We start from the raw sequence: 15,917 nt of genomic DNA, 5'->3' as shown, positions 1-15,917 counted from the left end.
ACATACCAAAAATTCATCATTATATGATAATAATGAGATTAATGTAAACACCTAAAATTAAGTACTGATAAAAACCTAAAGTGAAGGTAATACCAACAATAACGTCAATCAAACTCCATAATATTTTCTAGATGATTTTGACTATTAATCCTATTTAATAGGTGAATGGGGAATTTGATAGTAGCAGCTTCAGTAATTCTTAACAACATTGAGTTTTAATATTTATCCTATTTAATAGGTTTTTTTATTTTGAATAAACATAATTAATTGGTTTGGGTGTATATTAAAACACTCTTATGGATGGGTTTATTTTAAAAGGGGTGTGTGAATTTGGGTGTAGAATGACAAATACTTTTACTACAGTCACAAGCTACAGCCTTGAGATCATTGGAAGGAATCAAACCCGACTCACTGGGAAGGTGTTTGACGTAACACCTGAGATAACGGAGTTAAGGAGAAATAATTATTTGATAATTTTTTTCTCTACAGAACTTGATGCTTTGGCCAATAACCATGAAATTATTTCCAGGAAATATAGTGTATTGCAACCATCTACTTGTTCTTGTGCACCATTGAGTTTAGACTTCAGAGACACCATGTAGAATGTGGTATATTGTAGCTTTGAATTGGCGTATATTGCTCAATATTGTTGTTTACGTTCAGGTGGAAGTAATCTCTGTTTCTGTTAAGTGTAGAGGCTGTGAAGGAGCTATATGATAAAATGCTGAAATCTGGAATGCTAAATGATGTAAAGGGGAATGACACTTTTAGAGGGGAATGACTTACCTTTGGAACTTGGTACAGCAGATATCGTTTTCAGGTATCTAGGCTTCTAAGCTAAGACTTGCTTGGTAAAGCTTTTAATTATGAACTTAGAAAAAAAAAAAAAAAAAATCTAAGACTCTTAGTAGAGCTGTTAACTCATTAGAAACCCCAAAAAAATCTCTCCATTATATGAATGAAGCAACCATGTTTCATCTTTTCATTTATTAATCTGTATAGATGATTACATTGGAAGGATAGGAAGGTATACTATTTCACCTTTCAATGTAGTTACTGTACTAAAGAAAATGAAAAGTAGTTTTCTATGCTTGTTCATTAGTCCATTTGAGGATTTTACTTACATGGTTTCTGTTTGGTGTCTAGGCATTAGCTGTATCCTTAAACTCTGATGAACTCTACTTAGAAGTTTTGACACTTACCAATAGCACTTGTTGGTTCTGTAAATTCTAGGAATTTATCTTCATTCTAGGATGTATGTGTTGATAACTTAGCAGACTTGTGACCATCTATTTATTAATGTCTTATTCAATATTGCCCAGTTCCAACTTCAATGGGGACACAAGAAGCATCTGTAAGTGTTGAAATTTATCATGAAGATCCAAAGTGAAGCTGGTCTCTTAAGAAACAAGATGTCTTTCAAGTGGAATGTGCTGTGTTGAGGCAATCCACCCCTATGTACCTTAGGTTCATTTTTTTTATTGGTTTTGCTATAAGCTTCATTTGTGATTGCTTCACAACATTTGTTTGTATACTACTCAACTTTTTATATAAGTGAAGGTTGTTTTCAACAAGCAAAGAATTAGACATATTTGTTATTCTTCTTATTTATAAAACTTTTGGGTGATATTGGAACAATAGAGAATTGATTTTTTTTTTTTAATTTAAAAAAAATTAAATTTACTGCGGGCAAAATATGCCTTAAACTAAGTTTTATGGCGTGCAAAGCATGCCTTAAATAAAAATTTACGGCGTGCAAAGCAAATTGTACGGCGTGCTTTTGGGTCATTTACGGCGTGCATAAAAAAGTTAAATATATATTTTTTTTACGACGTGGTCTATAAGGGCGTACTTTTGCACGGATTTGCACATCTTAAATTTTCATTTACGGCGTTTTTAGCACGTCGTAAATGACTCATTTTCCTGTAGTGTAAGATTGATGAGGCCAGCTGTAAAGTCTGACTCTGGTTCTGCTGCAACTGTGACAAGGTAAAAATGTTCACCTATGCCCATCACTATAATCACAATATGTACAACAAGTCGCATGAGAACATAGATTCCCGATTGTGGAAAGATATCCTCTTAAAGCTACCTATGTTTGATCTTTTTTCTTCCTTGGTCTTTCACGTTTTCTGCTGGTGGATGAATTACATTCATACATATTTTTCTCACATATGCACATTTTATGTCAATAAAAACCTGCTGGCGGGTGAGACAGTCGACAATGGTCTATTCAACTACCCTCACCATTACACAACTAAATTAGAAATCGAGTGACATATCCATGTAAAGCCTGTATGGTTTCTTGTCAAGTTGCCAATGCTGCTACTGTAGTTAGAATGGTGATGTCATGGAGATTTTTAGCTGCAGACAGAATTTGACCAAAATAATGCCACAATTATCCATCTTCTAATAAAAGTCGGACAAAGACAAGTCAAAATCTAAATTATGCAAGCTAATTTAAAGAAAGTGACAGGGTGCAAACTTAATGCCATTGAAGTACACTGGGATCAAATTTCCAAGCACCAAACAATCCTGGTCTAACACAAGTATGAACCTCAAGGAATGTGAGATGTTGTGTGTGAAGAAGTGCTCCTGCACAGCTAATGCAAATTCCAATATCAGGGAAGGTGGATGTGGGTGCTTGCTGTGGTTCAGTAATCTGATTGGCATAAGAAATCTCACTGAAAATGAGCAAGATATCTATGTTAGCTGTATCAGAGCAAGGTATGTAATCATCTTGATTCCTCAAGACTTTGTACAAATACAAAACATCTCCAATAGTGATAGCTATCTGCTTCATAGCTGAAAGTAACTAAAACTAAAATATAACTAGTTACTAGTTGAATTTGCTCCAGCAGAATACCTAAATCCTAAGTTAAATTTCAGTTTTAGTTAAATTCTCTCTCCTCTCTAGCTAAATATAGCTAGGTTTTTTAGTTAAAGTTAAATTTAGCTTTTGTTTAGCTAGTCTGTTGGAGATCAAACTTAGCCTAAAATTAGTTAAATTTCATTTAAAAAAAAAAGAATATATTATGTTGGAGATGCCCTAATTAGAATAGGAAAACAGAACACCCTACTCCCAATAAGAACATGGTTAAAAGTGTTCACTTGATTGTTAGTCTTTAATTTAAATTATTTTCTTCTTTCAAATATAATTCATTCATCGATAATGAAGAGACTAGTACCAGAATCAATGCTAAACCCGCTAAATCCATTGTGAAGAAAGTGAGAATCATAGTTAGCATTCTTGTTTTGTCTACTGGGCTGCTGATACTGGGTGTATCTCTGCTCTTTTATGTTTGGAAGAAAGATGGTAAGTTGTAGGGCTGGCCTGAGTCGGTTCTACACTTTCAAGTCCAGAAACCGGAACCGGAACCGAGATGACATAATCGGTTCGGGTATGCTGTTTTTTTTATTAAGAACCGATATGGAACCGAACCGACCATATTCGGGTCGGTTTCTCGATTTTTCGGTTCCAAGATCAGTTCGGGTCCTGTGAAGGTTTTTCGGTTTCGGTTCCAAGTTCGGTTCGGGTCCAAGTTCGGTTCCTCGGTTTTTCCATACAGAAAAACTGTTTTTCAGCATTTTCTAGTCTGCAGCTTCCAGTTTTCCTGATTTCCATACATACATTCAAATGATTCAATATTGCAAATACCATTCACTCATAAAACTCAACAATCAACATCAACATAACAAATTAGAAATTTCTAGCAAACTCCCAAACTCTCAAAGCATGAAACTGATCGAAGCATTAAACCATCAAACACACAAAATATTGAAACTGCATCAATTTGCAGCAAACTAAAATACTGAAACAAACCAACTAAAATGAATCAAACCAACTAAAATTGAAACAAACTGAAACAAACCAACTAAAATTGAAACAAACTGAAACAAACCAACTAAAATTGAAAAAGTTCATGAATGATCAATATTTCATCAAAGTGCATTACTGCAAACAATCAAACATTTCCAGCATGGCTTCCTTAGTTCCTCTTCATCAATGCAACAAGGCTTCCAGCCTTCCATCAATAGATTCAATACCAAATCTGCATACAAAATAACAAATCTAAAATCAATGATATTAGGATAACTTAAAAAAAAAATTGAACTTCAAATGAAGCAAAAATGTTCAGACCTTTATGCATCCTTGATTGTTGATGAATTGCATCATTTTTTATGCCTTTCTTCTTGATAAAGGCAGCAAGCTGCAAGCGTATGTACAACCTCAATACCTTCTGGCCTGAAATGAAGACACCAAGCAATTTTGTTAAGCAATATTTCCTGGCCTCAAAACAGATGCAATATATTTTTTTCATTAACAGTTAACAAACAAAAAAACTGAGCAAAACAGATGCAATATATTTTTTTCATTAACAGTTAACAAACAACAAAACTGAGCAAAACAGATGCAATTGTTGAAGGAATATCGATTTAGTGTGCCTTATCAAACTAGGAGTAGTAATAGGAGAGAAGGTTCTAGATTTCCCAATCCTACATGGATTGGTATTCCTTGTAACATTAGAACTAGTACTTTGTAATCCCTATATATAGGGCTCCTATTCTCAATAATATGACACATCTCTCTCATCAATCTCTCTCAAATACATTATACTTAAACACGTTATCAGCACGACTCTAACCACAAAACAGAAAACCAAAACTCATTCACAAAGCAGCCCCTAGCCCGAGCTAGCCGAGCCTTCGTTGCAGCCCGCGCGCCCGTGCGCTTGCAACCTTGCACAGCAGCCCCTGCTGCACCCTCCCTGCAGCCCTGCGTTCCAGCCTGCTGCCATCAAAGCATCACTGCTGCGCAAACAAGCCAACGCACACCCACTGCATCTTTTTCCCGTTCCTGTGCACATCCGTCTTCTTGCAAGCCTCGAAACGTCTAGTTCGGAAGCTCAGATCGAAAAAATTTCTTCATCAAAGTTGTTCGTCTCTGTCTCTTCCATCTAACCTCCGAATTTCAGCCTTATCGGAGTTATATTGAGATCTGTACACCAATCGAAGTACAAGCTGTTCAGAACAGAATCTGCTCCGAATTTTCAACAAGTAAGTATTCAAAAGAGTAAGTTTTGAAGTTCCTATAATTCGAAATTTAAATATTTCTTCTTTTCTTGGGGACTTAAAAACCTCCCTTCTTCTACATCCCACCTTTCTTATAACGTGGGTTCGATTCTTGAAAAGCGGAATCGTGGGGATTCACGCAATTAACGAACTAAGAGCGTTCGTAAGACTTCAGACTAAGAGCGTCCGTAAGCATCGATTTAACGAACTAAGAGCGTTCGTAAGCTACGGACTAAGAGCGTTCGTGAGCATAGATTTTGACCATTTAAACATCATTGTTTCGGTCTAATCCAAATATTCTTGGAAATCGATTTCTTGGTAGCATTAAGGCTCAGAAATCTTATATTAGTTTTCGTGGAAGCATTGACTCCGAAACTAATACGTTCTTGCTTTCCTTTCAGGATGTAAGACTTGAACGAGCTCGATTTTACTCCATTGGATTCAACGGGCACGGGATATTTATTTGCCTACAATCCAAGAGCCCTGTTCTAAAGGAACCGCTCAAGACTCACAAACTGAGATAGAAGATTCCAGGGCATTTACCCTGATGAAGCGCCACATGAAGATGGCCCTCCAGTTTGAGTACATGAATGAGGATAACGCTAACAACCTTTGGGTTGCGCCTAGTGAACGTTTTAGTAACATTCACAACTTTCCGAACATAGAAGCACGATGGAATAATATCTGCTTCACTATAACTTTGAAAGAGTTATGAAATATTGTTCGGAGGCTCTCTGCATCATATTATTTATGCATGCTTGTGGAAAAACACAAAATAACAAATTGATTGAGAAAACCCTAACATGACCATAGGAGTCATGACGTTGAGGGTATAGGGTTGGACACCATGGCGCCATTTTTGGCCATGATTGCACTATTCCAACGCCATTGGTTCTAGGGACCATATGTATTGTGTCAATACACCTCAATCAAGAGAGCATCCTCTTCATGATATTTTATGGAGTACCTGATCAATGGTAATACATCGAGCTATAAAAGACTTTAAATCTGGCGATGAAGATAGAATGCCGCAGATTTTTATTTAGAATAGTCTTTTAATTTCCAAGAATTATGTAATGGCAATTATGCCTTAATCAATAAAATGACTTATTGGATTATCTCTTTTCCTCTAGGCGTACTCAATTAAGTATGATGTCTAGGAAAGTAATTGAGATTAGTGGTACTTAAGAGAGCTTTGCTCCACCGACATCTCTCTCTACTTCCCTGGTCATATTTAATTGGAATTACCGAACGAATTGAGTGACTACAATTTGTCTAATGTTTGATTTTTCTTTGGATTAGATTATGGTCATGAAACTTTGATGTAATCATTGGATATTATTAATAAAGTATCGATTTATTTTATCTCATGTCGTAGACATGTTTTTCGAACTTTATTATTTCAAAGATATAAGAGCCAATGGTTTTCATGTGGAAACACATTGTGAGAATGGACAAGAGTTCCTTTGCATCACCTCTAATGACTACGGACATAAACGAGTATTAGAGAAACTTATGTGTCGATCTAGTGGGTTGTATGCAACCACTATTCGCATAATTGAATCCAATCATGTTATGAGAGATGATTTATGGGATTCTGACACATATAGGCTTTGGCATGACCGTCTGGGACACCTAGGTCGTGATATGATGATCCGTATATTAAAGACTTCACACGGACATCCATTCTTCAGAACGAAGAGAAGTAAAAACCAAAAATTGGTTCGAGGAGATGCACCTGCGCCTCACGGCGCCAAGACTGTGCAAGACCGGCCACTTAGGGCCGGCGCCGTCTACCCCCTACGGCAACAACATGGCATTGACGCCATGGATCATTGTTTGACTCCTCCTTCTACTTCTAAAGTCAATTGTGACTTCATGGCTAAACCAAAATCCTCATTGGTTGTCTCTAAAGCCCATCATTCGTTCTGCAAAGCCTGCTCTTTAGCAAAATTAGGATCGAGACCATCCTATGCAAAGGACACTAAAGAAAATATACCATTCTTGCAAAGAATCCACGGTGATATTTGTAGACCTATTCAACCACCATGCAGACCATTTAGATATTTTATGGTGTTGGTTGATGCATCGACACGCTGGTCACATGTCATGCTATTGTCCACAAGGAACGTTGCATTTGCTAAACTCCTAGCACAAATAATTAAGTTAAGGGCTCACCACCCTGATCATCCTATTAAGTCTATAAGGTTAGACAATGCTGGGGAGTTTACATCAAAGACTTTTGATGATTATTGCATGTCCATTGGGATAGAAGTTGAACATCCAGTTCCTCATGTTCACACCCAAAATGGTCTCGCAGAAGCCGCCATTAAACGACTACAAATGGTCGCTAGGGCATTGGTAATGCGCACCAATCTCCCTATTTCTGCTTGGGGCTATGCAATATTGCATGCAGCTGTGCTTCTTCGTCTGAGGCCCACTGCCACTCAACCCTTTTCTGCGTCCCAGATGGTGACTGGGTATGAGCCTAATGTCTCACACTTACGCATATTTGGGTGTGCAGTTTATGTGCCTATTGCGCCGCCACAGCGCACCAAAATGGGTCCTTAACGACGATTAGGCATTTATGTTGGATATGATTCTCCAACCATTGTCCGCTATTTAGAACCCTTGACAGGCGATCTCTTTACCGCAAGATTTGTAGATTGTCACTTTGATGAGACAGTCTTCCCGTCGTTAGGGGGGAGATAGGAACATAAATGTTCAACAGGAACGACAGGAATTGTCGTGGTCTGTCCCCACTCTGTCTCATCTTGATCCCCGAACCGCACAGTCCGAAATTGAAGTGCGCAGAATTCTCGATCTTCAGAACGTAGCAGAATCGATGCCTGATGCATTTTTTGATATCGCTAAAGTGACGAGATCACACATACCTGCTGCAAACGTGCCTGCAAGGATTGATGTCCCTAAAATTAGAGGACATGACACCACCTCAAGGGCACTTGAGCATGGCGCCAACGTCCACAGTGGTAGTGACGTTGTGGCTAGGCCCACGGCTCCTGCCAGGAAGCGCGGGAGGCCAATAGGTTCGATGGATTCTCGCCCAAGAAAGAAAGCGAGTTTGGCACAAAATAATCCCTTAATCATCGATGTAAATAATCCATCTCATGAGAACATTCCGGATTATGGTTATGTCCAAGAGACATCATTGGGGGACGCTCCAATGTCAGAACCAACTCCAGAGAATAGAGAGATCTCCATGAATTACACTAGTGTACATGAGATGATGGATAGAAATTCTATGGCAATTGATGATGCATTTGCATATCATGTTGCAAAAGGAATCATAGAATATGATGATATCGAACCTTGCTCTGTCGAAGAATGTCAACGAAGAGCGGATTGGCCTAAATGGAAAGATACGATCCAGGCTGAATTGAATTCACTAGCAAAGAGACAAGTATTTGGGCCTATAACGCAGACACCCCCAAATGTAAAACCTGTTGGCCATAAATGGGTCTTTGTTAGAAAGCGTAATGAGAAAAATGAGGTGGTTAGATATAAAGCCCGCCTTGTGGCGCAAGGTTTCTCACAACGCCCTGGAATCGACTACGAGGAGACATATTCTCCCGTAATGGACGTTATAACGTTCCGCTACCTTGTCAGTTTGGTAGTTTCCGAAAAACATGACATGCAGCTTATAGATGTGGTTACAGCATATCTCTATGGGGATCTAGATTCAGAGATATATATGAAGGTTCCAGATGGACTTCAATTACCCAAATCAAGTGGCTCTAAACCACGGAGCGCGTTTTCAATAAGATTAAAACGCTCACTATATGGATTAAAACAATCCGGACGGATGTGGTATAACCGTCTAAGTGACTACTTGATTGGGAAGGGATATATTAATAATGAAATATGCCCATGCGTGTTCATTAAAAGAACAAGTTCCGGATTTGCAATCGTAGCAGTTTATGTCGATGACATGAACCTAATTGGAACTCTAGATGAGTTGAAGGAAACTGCTAAATACTTGAAATCCGAATTTGAGATGAAAGATCTTGGGAAAACACGGTTTTGTCTCGGTTTAGAACTCGAGCACCGTAGTGATGGCATTTTGATCCATCAGTCTACATATACTTAGAAAATCTTAAGGCGCTTTAATGAAGATAAAGCAAAGCCTGTGAGTACTCCCATGATCGGTCGTAGTCTTGAGCCAGGAAAAGATCCGTTTCGTCCAAAGGATGAGGACGAAGAGCTATTAGAGGCAGAAGTGCCCTATTTAAGTGCAATAGGCGCATTATTGTACTTAGCTCAATGCACAAGACCAGACATCTCATTCGCAGTGAACTTGTTAGCTAGACATAGCTCTGCGCCTACACGTCGCCATTGGATTGGTGTAAAGACAATCTTTCGATACCTAAGAGGTACGATTGATATGGACCTATTTTATCCCTACAGAGAGAAGGGGAATGACGGAAGAATGGGATCGGACCCCATTAGGCATGGAGCCACCGTCCACCATGACAAGGTGGCTGGCCATGTTGCCGCCAACGCCGTCATCACCACTAGGGGTGGCCGACCTCACCCTATCCCCCTTCATCAAAATGACAATGATGTCTTGATGGGTTTTGCTGATGCAGGGTACCTCTCTGACCCTCACAAAGGTCGCTCCCAAATGGGTTATGTCTTTACCATGGGAAGCACTGCGATATCTTGGAGGTCTACGAAACAGACCCTTGTTGCTACTTCCTCAAATCATGCAGAGATTATTGCTCTACATGAAGCCGTACGTGAATGTATATGGCTAAGGTCTATAATTAGACATATCCGAGGAAGTTGTGGTTTGAAGTCTACCACAGATGAACCTACATGCATTTATGAGGATAATGCAGCTTATATTGAACAAATGAAGTTAGGTTTCATCAAGGGCGACAACACCAAGCATATATCGCCTAAGTTCTTCTATAATCAGCAACAACAATCACTTCTAAAGATTGAAGTGAATCAAATCTGATCAGAGGATAATGTAGCGGACTTATTCACTAAGTCGCTACCTAAATCCACCTTCGAGAAACATGTGAAGAGCATCGGATTGAGAAAGTTATCCGAACTCCCACGATTGTAGCAATCAGGGGGAGATATCAACATCAGGGGGAGTTATGATGTCTACATGTTCGATCTCGAAGAGTGAAGGACATGTTGTGCTCTTTTTGTCCTTCGACCAGGGTTATTTTTATCCCACAGGGTTTTTGTTACCTGGCAAGGTTTTTAACGAGGCAACGGATGAAGCGTCACCACCAAGTTTGAGCGGCACAAGGGGGAGTGTTGAAGGAATATCGATTTAGTGTGCCTTATCAAACTAGGAGTAGTAATAGGAGAGAAGGTTCTAGATTTCCCAATCCTACACGGATTGGTATTCCTTGTAACATTAGAACTAGTACTTTGTAATCCCTATATATAGGGCTCCTATTCTCAATAATATGACACAATTCTCTCTACAATTTCTCTCGAATCTCTTTTTCCTTAAACAGCAATATATTTTTTTCATTAACAGTTAACAAACAACAAAACTGAGCAAAACAGATGCAATATATTTTGAATTAATAAAAACAATTTCTTAAGTACAACCAAACCAAAATTTAGATCAATTTTGAAATCATAAAAAACAATGGATGAGCTTAGCTACCTGCAATGATGGTGGCTTGAGTTGAGCTCTAAGATCCCGTTTTGCAAATGTAACTATGAATGCAGCTTCCTTTTTCTTTGCTTTCTCCAACTGGTGGGAAAAAAAATTAAAAATTAAAAGATGAACAAAAGCTGGAGATTACTGATGACTAATAAAGGAACGATGAACACAAACCTGAAATGCAGAATGCCACTTCTGAACCTCAGATTTTGCAGCATCATATTCCATCTGTAACCAAGAAGATCATAATTTAATATATGAGAGAAGAATTAGAATGTAGGTACAACCATATAACACATATAATGGTGGTGCATGCATCAAGAGGTGCCATGAATCAAGCATGTGACTAGAAGGAATTACATTTGACATGATTTTTAAAATTACACACTAGTAAGCATTAGATTTTCCAACTAGATGGAATTTGATGTCACATGAGTGATATATCACTAACTGTAGAAGGATAATGAAGAGATAGAAACGAGGGAAAATGAAATATGATACATACTTGGCACTTCGCAAGATCATCCTTAGATAGTAATGAAGACTGCAAAACAAATTCATTGTCATAATCAATTTAGGCCCTCCTGAATATTCAATGCAAAACCAACTGCCCAAGGTATAGAAGTTTGATCAGTAAACTATAAACCATTCTAGATTTCAGAGTACCTCTCACGCAGAGACAAAATCATTCCTGTTGCAACACCGGGAGCAATTTCTTCAACTTTTGCTTTAACCTACATTGTAAATAAGTCACTATCTTTCTCTAAGGGACTAAACAATAACCGAACGATAAGCAATGCATATATCAGATGGGTGCTCTAACCCAGTAAGCAAAAACCATCAAAAATTGAAACTTTGAAACAAACAAGAACAAAGTTTGAATTTTTATACCACAAATCTTGATGGGTGCTCTAACAAATTGGGTTGTTGCAAGAAGATATCTTTAGAGGTAGAGCAGAGTTGTCGGATCTCGGACTCCAATAGCTGCACACCTGCACCTGCTTTCCGGGTTGGCCTCGGACTTCAAGAAGACGGCTGAAAGATCAAAGACTGAAACTTGAAGAGAGAAGAAGAAGAAGAAGATGAAGGAGAAGGATAAGATAGGGAGTGAAAGAAAAGCATGAGACTGGGGTCCAGACTTACATTGATGGAGGTCGAAGACGGGGATGCATCAACCAAATCGCAGATGGCTAACAGCCCAACACAAATCGAAGACGCGATGGTCTTGCTCGTCGGGGCTGCATCCGATCTTTGAGGGCGATCGTCTTGGTCGTCTGGGTTTTGAATCTTTTGATCGCCTTGGTCGTCTGGGTTAGAGAATGGAGAGTTGGGGTTTTGAGAGGCAGTGAGCGATAGAGAGAGGCAGTGAGCGATAGAGAGAACTAGAGAAATTTTAGGGTTTTGAACTTTTGATCGAATGGATAGATCGGAATCATCGGGGCCTGATCAAATGAGAGTGGGTTTATTTTAGAGAAATAAGCTCGGCCCTTATATCCACTTATACACTGACATATGTATTTCGGTTCCAAGGGTGTTCTAAAAACAAGAACCGGAACTGAACCGATAATACTTCATTAGGAACCGAACCGAGCAAAATGTAAATATATATACCCTAAAACCGAACTGAACCGGGTTTTTCGGTGCGGTTCGGTGCGGTTCCTTCGGTTTTTCGGTTCGCCAGGCCAGCCCTAGTAAGTTGTTTGTACTCTTCTGATGGATCCCTCCATTTTCCAGTGAAGTAGTTGAGTTTTGTAGTGAATTATTGATTGCTATTTGATTCTATAAATGAAAAAGGAGCAGTACCATTTTTCTTATGTATAAGTTTATTGAAAAAAGAAGCAACAAATCATACCTCCTTTACTTCATTTCTGCAGGAAAACTGAGCCGCGGCCACAAGGAAAATCTGGAATTACGTGACTTGACTACTGTTGTTAATGAAACCTGTAACTTCTCAAACGACAACAAACTAGGAGAAGGTGGCTTTGGATCTGTCTTTAAGGTAAAAGCTGACATTCATATCAGTTTGGTACATGTAGTTTTGGTTTTAACCTGGACTGATGGATAATTGTACTAAATAGTGTAAGTGAATTGTGAAGACTAAACGAGTATAAATTTTAGTCACAATATACATGAACTGATGAATTTCAGGTGTATGTTGAAAGATGGATGAGAAATAGCAGTGGAAAGGCTTGCAAGAGACTCTATGTAAGGAATTAATGAGTTCAAAAATGAGGCTGTACACATATTGCCAAACTTCAGCACAAGAATCTAGTGAAGCTTCTAGGGTGCTGCTTTCAACAAGATGAAATGATGCTGATCTACAAATGCATGCCCGACAAAAGCTTGGACTTCTTTTTATTTTCAGTTTTATCACCGAGGAAGTTTATATTTGGTTTTATTGGTCCATAGTAAGTAAATACCCCAAAGAATAACTAGTTTTAGTCTACTTTCTTTTGTTACAAAACTAATCCTTGATTCATTGGTTTGCAGTGGTTACATGTCCCCAGAATACACAATTGATGGTTTCTTCTCGATAAAATCCGATGTCTACAACTATGGAGTTTTGGTGCTAGAGATAGTGAGTGGGAAGAGAAACTGAGGATTCTCACATCCATGCCACAATCTCAACCCTTTTGGACATGTGAGGTACAACTGTCAACTTAAAAGAAATTTATTGCTGCTTGATTCTTCTTCTTCTATATATACAGTAAAACTGAATGTTTTGATCTTTCATGCATGGAAGCCGTTCATAGAAGGCAGGTCCATTGAATTTCTAGATCCATTGGTGGAGGACTCCAGCACTCTACATGAAGTTGTGCAATCGATTCATGTAGGTCTTTTATGTGTGCAACAAAAACCACAAGATAGGCCAAGTATGCCAGCTGCTGTTCTAATATTGAGTGGTGAAGGTGCATCGCCTCAACCTCAGAAGCCTGGTTTTTTCAGTGAAAGGAATCTGACAGAACCTGAAGATTCTACAGATGAGGCTACAGAATGTTCAGCTAATGAACTCACTGTTACACAAGTGGGGGCTCGATGAATGTTGATATCATGTTGAGTATTCTCTACCCTTTATCCGCCTGCTTTCCTCTGATATGAGTTGGGGTTCATTTGAATGATGAGTAGCAAACACAGACTTTTGATATCACTTTAGGCCTACTTAATTATCTTCTCATTGGTACCAATTTGAGTCTGAACTAACGTCTGAACTAACCACTGGGTTGAACCAGCCAACTCTTAGTAAATAACTTGGTGTAAAACTGTAATTGGATGCCTAACCAGCCATTTCAATTGAAACTTCCACTGCTACTCTTATATTCCAAAAGCTACACATGCTACAATACATTTTCTACAACTTATTTATGTGGATAGTTGAACGCCGAACCACATTTAACATTGGAAAGAAATATGTCACGATCAATAGGTAATTGGCAAGCAAAGTAACATAAAACATACAATTGAAGTGAAAATTTTTGTAATATAATAGTAGTGGTATTCTACTTTTATCCTATTCCTACTTTAGTCTTTCAATTCGGTATTGTAATACTTCATCTTTTACTAATGTGTTTTCCGTCTTACTCCATTGGACTTTTGTTATATTTAGATATTAAATGGTACTTCCAAGTCACCTCCCCATTTTGTCATTAAAGCTTTCTTGTTAAACAACTGCTCATATAGTCATTCTGACATATTCTTCCAAGCTTGCAAATGGGAATGCTGCAACCTTCCCACTCTTCTGTTTACTTTCTCTTTGAACACTCTCAATATGGAACCAGGAAGTAGGAACCCCCTCATCCTCGTCATCTTCAGTGTCAATAAAATCATTATACGTTCGTTTAGATGTCTTTAGGAGTTTAGGTTGATAACATCTAAAAGAAAGTTTTGTCGGGTGCCTTCTTCTTTACATGCATATGTAAAGATAGATGCTTTGATATATAAAAGAGGAAACGAGTTGTGTTTTAGCCTTTTAGGTTTGTACAATACCAACTGAACTCAATTATGATTCTTTAAATGGTCGTATCTTTTGATATTCCTAGTGTGTGGGAATTCCTCTCATTAAGACAAACGAAAGAAAGATAGTTTGATGATTGATGATGCTTCTTTTTGTTGTTTCTCGTGTTTGTTTTTGTGATATGACGCATGTCAGTTTGTAAAATATGCATTTGATTGGATAATACCTCTGTTCAAGATGGGGTATAGGCAGTATTCCAAAGGAATTTATGGCAGGTAGTGGCCTGCCATCTCTCGGTCGTGTGAGGCTGGCTGATCTCGTACCTTCTGAAGGCCTTCCATCAGATTCTTACAAACTATCTGTTTCAACTTTACATTGGCGCAGTATTCCGCTGCCATTATTCAATTTTCAGTGACATGCTTCTATGACTAGCAAAAACAATGGATAAAGTTACAGCTAGTACGGACTTTGATGTCCGGGCGGCATATACTGTGAAAGCATTGATCGACTGTCAGGTTTTGAGCATCGTAGACGGGAGGATCTCATTCATCATAAAGGAAGCGTTGAAACGAAACCCAGCACCAGAGGCCGAGCCGGCCGACGTGAACGTAAGTGCATGGCATGCATTTCTTTGTTCTTTCTTGCTTCGATGGTCTTTACTTTTCACGATACCACCACCATCCACCTTCGCATTGCTCTGAAATGCCTCAGCGACTTCTTTCTCTCTTTTATAGTCAGAATACTTCTTAAACAGATCTGTTGGCAGCTCCTCTGTCAAGTACGGCTCATCGACTTTGCCTGCTTTCTTTTCTTCCTCGGCCTGTCTGACTAGGGATTCAACAGTTTTGGCCAATTCCTGGAGCAACAGGGAGCGGAAAAAGTCAAAAACGAACTGCAAGAAAGAAACAAGGGAAAGTGACAAAAAATAAAAGAAAGTAGAAAATGTTAACGTTGGTATATTTTTTTATAGTTGCTTCTACTTTGTATTTGAACAAAATATAATCGAAACCACAATTTTGTTGATTTGATTAATTTGTAGTAGCAAATGAAGCATGAACAGATCAACTTAACTCAGCAAACTTGTGTACTTGAGTTTCTGAACTTGTTCATCCTTTTACATCAACCATCTCTTCCCTTATATAGGGTACAAGATTAACCTATAAAATATCTAAGATGAAAGCATATTAAACTAGATTAAAAGTATTTTAGATATAAAATATCTAGCTTAAATTTGAGTGG

The 15,917-nt window shown here is 38.5% G+C and overlaps 3 long non-coding RNA genes across 3 annotated transcripts; 2 read left to right on the top strand and 1 right to left on the bottom strand.

The window, feature by feature from the left end:
- The first annotated feature begins 492 nt into the window (after nucleotides 1-492).
- LOC112202524 lies at nucleotides 493-1,589 on the top strand. Its single transcript, XR_005799118.1, has 3 exons — nucleotides 493-608; nucleotides 696-820; nucleotides 1,323-1,589. It is a non-coding gene; the product is annotated as an uncharacterized LOC112202524 (long non-coding RNA).
- Nucleotides 1,590-1,931: 342 nt separating this feature from the next.
- Nucleotides 1,932-12,908, top strand: LOC112202523. The gene is made up of 4 exons (XR_002937410.2): nucleotides 1,932-1,989; nucleotides 2,477-2,727; nucleotides 12,601-12,725; nucleotides 12,875-12,908. It is a non-coding gene; the product is annotated as an uncharacterized LOC112202523 (long non-coding RNA).
- Nucleotides 10,907-11,734, bottom strand: LOC121049005. Its single transcript, XR_005799119.1, has 3 exons — nucleotides 11,618-11,734; nucleotides 11,393-11,460; nucleotides 10,907-11,270 (listed from the first exon to the last, which is right to left on the bottom strand). It is a non-coding gene; the product is annotated as an uncharacterized LOC121049005 (long non-coding RNA).
- Nucleotides 12,909-15,917: the final 3,009 nt, after the last annotated feature.

The sequence above is a fragment of the Rosa chinensis genome, chromosome 5, assembly GCF_002994745.2.
Source record: "Rosa chinensis cultivar Old Blush chromosome 5, RchiOBHm-V2, whole genome shotgun sequence".
In the NCBI taxonomy this organism is placed as follows: Eukaryota; Viridiplantae; Streptophyta; class Magnoliopsida; order Rosales; family Rosaceae; genus Rosa; species Rosa chinensis.
Note: the sequence above shows the minus strand (reverse complement) of the source record. Positions and strands in the feature narration are given on the sequence as shown.